This window comes from Ovis aries, chromosome 2, assembly GCF_016772045.2.
Source record: "Ovis aries strain OAR_USU_Benz2616 breed Rambouillet chromosome 2, ARS-UI_Ramb_v3.0, whole genome shotgun sequence".
In the NCBI taxonomy this organism is placed as follows: domain Eukaryota; kingdom Metazoa; phylum Chordata; class Mammalia; order Artiodactyla; family Bovidae; genus Ovis; species Ovis aries.
The window spans coordinates 73,977,590-73,980,939 of NC_056055.1; the positions used below are offsets into that span (position 1 = coordinate 73,977,590).

Below are 3,350 nucleotides of genomic sequence, written 5' to 3' on the forward strand. Positions count from 1 at the left end.
GCAGGAGGAGAAGGGAATAACAGAGGATGAGATGGTTGGATGGCATCACTGACTCAATGGACATAAGTTTGGGTCATGACTCCAGGAGTTGGTGATGGACAGGGAAGCCTGGTGTGCTGCAGTTCATGGGGTCACAAAGAGTCGGACACAACTGAGCAACTGAACTGAACTGAATAGCTTCCTGTATGCATGTAATTATTTAGTATCTTCCTCATTAGACTGTAAGCTCCATGAAGGCAGGAATCATATCTGGCTTTGCTCACCATTTTATTTCCCTCTCTTAACACAAAACATGATATGTACTATGTTGTCAATAAATATTTTTGTGTGAATTAATGAAATCATAACAGTTTTATGGCAGAAGCATAATTTTAGATCAATAACATCCTTTTTAGTCTTTAAGACCCATGAGACCAAAGACAATGTCTATCTTATTTCTTTGTTACTGTGTCCCCAGTGCTTAGTCCTGTGCCCAGCCCATGGTCATTGCTCAATACATATTTACTGAATGAGGAAATGAATATATATTGTCCTTTGTAAGAACCAGTTCTCTTGCTGTCTTATTTCCTTCTAAAAAGTCAGCACTTTCATTATCTTTAGAAGGTAAAACCTCAGCAGTGCCTCTATCCAACACAGAATGACAAGATGTAAAGGTCTCTAGTTCCTAGGGGTAAGGCTCAAACATCTCATGGTCTTTTAAACTTTACAGTGTGACTTGCTGAGCTGGGTGGATGTCAGAAAACCTAGGGATAAGTTCTACCTCTCAGGAGCTGTGTTACAATTTAAGTCGTTTGAACCTTCTTTTTCTGAACACATAATGTTTGCTAAGCATTTCCGACAATATTCTATGGGAGGCAATGTGCCCTAGTAGAAAAAAAGCCTGGTTGTCAGCAGTGGGGCTGACTCAATTCATCTGGCCTGACAGGCATGTTATTTTTTTAATGTGTCCCTTTATGACCAAGTAAGTTAAACCAACTTGATGGGTATTGAGAGTCCCGAGTCCCTGTTTTGCCATCTCTCCATTATTTCCTATTAACCTGGCCAAGGCGAGTGGAAGGGCATGCCAGTTGTTAGGTTTCAGGTGAATTACCAGTCTCTGTCTTCCACAGAGGTCATCTCACGGCCTGTGTGCATTCTTCCTTGGAAGAGGGGCTAGTAGGGGCATATGGTGGAAGTTCTCTAGGACTGACTTTAACATCAAGGGAGGTGCCAAGCCAAGAGGTGAAAAGAGAATCCAAACCATTTGCAAAAGACAGAGCAGATGTCAGAGGCTAACAGAGGATCAAAGACTGAGAAATCAAGAACAGTGATTCCAAAGGCAAAAGAGATCTTTGATAAATACTGTGGCCAGGTCCTGTTGCTACAGCAACGGGATTATATGTACTCACTTGAGGTGGTGTGAGGATGGGTCAACTATGTTTAAATGTGCAGGAATAGGGCTTATGCCCAGGTTCAGGAGACACCATTAGTTTGTTTTCTGGTTTGTTTATTTGGGGGTCAGAGGACAGGTTTAGGTCCCATCAGGCTTAAGTGAGGGCCTCAGGGTGCTAATGGACAATTGGTCTTCCCAATTATGCCACTCTGCAAGGGAACATTTGCGAGCTGGTGACAATGGTCAGCTACAGGAAGAACCTGCATTAAGCCAGGCAGCCTGGGAGCTAACAGTGCTGGTAGAAAAGAGCTTTCTCAAGGGCACAGAAGCCAGATCTGCAAATCCCCCTTTTGTTCAGAGTTTTTCTACCCCCATGAGCTGAGCTGTCCCTGGAGTCTAGGAAGAGGGTGACAGTACACCACTCTTACCTCCCCTTCAAACTCCAGGCTAGTCCCTCCTGTTCCTTAGTGTCCTGTCACTGGTGGCCACACAGGAGGTAGAAAACCAGTCCAGTTGCATTATAGCTGAAGCCACCATGTCCAATTACCCTTTTTCATGGCCAATTGGAAAGGAGATGCTCTAATTTTGAAAGAACCTATATCTGACTAAAAAGGCCTTTTGAATGGGCAGAAGACCTAAGGAGACATTTCTCCAAAGAAGAAATACAGATGGCCAATAGACATATGAAAAGATGCTCCACATCACTAATTATGAGAGAAATACAAATCAAAACTACAATAAGGTATCACCTCACACCAATCAGAATGGCCATTTTAAAAAGTCTACAAATAATAAATGGTGGTAAGAAGGAGAAAAGGGAACCCTCCTACACTACTGATGGGAATCTAAATTGGTGCAGCCATTGTGGAAAACAGTATGGAGGCTCCTCAGAAAACTAAAAATAGAATTATCATATGATCCAGCAATCCCACTCCTAGGCATATATCCAGACAAAGAAAGTGAAAGTGAAGTCGCTCAGTCGTGTCTGACTGTTTGCAACCCCATGGACTATAGTCCACCATGCTCCTCCATCCATGGGATTCTCCAGGGAAGAATACTGGAGTGGGTTGCATTTTCTTCTCCAGGAAATCTTCCCAACCCAGGGATCGAACCTAGGTCTCCTGCATTGCAGGCAGATGCTTTAACCTCTGAGCCACCAGGGAAGCCCCCAAAACTATGACTCAAAAAGAGATATGCACTGCTATGTTCATAACAGCATAATTCACAATAGCCAAGCCATGGAAACAACCTGAACATTCATCAACAAGAGGGATGGATGAAGAAGCTGTGGTATATGCATACGATGGACTACTACTCAGGCATAAAAAAGAACAAAATAATGCCGTTTACGACAACATGGATGCAACTAGAGATTGCATACTAAGTGAATAAGTCAGAAAGAAAAAGACAAATACCGTATGATATCACTTATATATGGAATCTAAAATGCAATACAAATGAACCTGTCTATGAGACAGAAGGAGAAGGCGATGGCGCCCCACTCCAGTACTCTTGCCCGGAAAATCCCATGGATGGAGGAGCTCGGTGGGCTGCAGTCCAGGGGGTCGCTAACAGTCGCACATGACTGAGCGACTTCATTTTCACTTTTCACTTTCATGCATTGGAGAAGGAAATGGCAACCCAGTCTAGTGTTCTTGCCTGGAGAATCCCAGGGATGGGGGAGCCTGGTGGGCTGCCGTCTCCATGGTCGCACAGAGTCGGACACGACTGAAGCGACTTAGCAGCAGCAGCAGCAGCATAAGACATAAACAGAATAAGGGACATAGAGAATAGACTGGTGCCTGCCAATGGGGAGGGAAATAGAAGAGTGTAAGAGTGGGAGCTGGGGATTAGCACATGCAAACTGATATGCATAGAGAATGGATAAACAAGAAGGTCCTACTGTATAGCACAGGGAACTATTAGTATATTTGATATTCTGTGATAAGCCATAATGGAAGAGAATATGAAAAACTGT

At 43.6% G+C, this 3,350-nt stretch overlaps 1 non-coding gene across 1 annotated transcript; it reads right to left on the minus strand.

The window, feature by feature from the left end:
* Positions 1 to 2,463: 2,463 nt before the first annotated feature.
* Positions 2,464 to 2,535, minus strand: TRNAC-GCA (transfer RNA cysteine (anticodon GCA)). Its single transcript has one exon. It is a non-coding gene; the product is annotated as a tRNA-Cys (tRNA).
* Between the last annotated feature and the right edge of the window lie 815 nt (positions 2,536 to 3,350).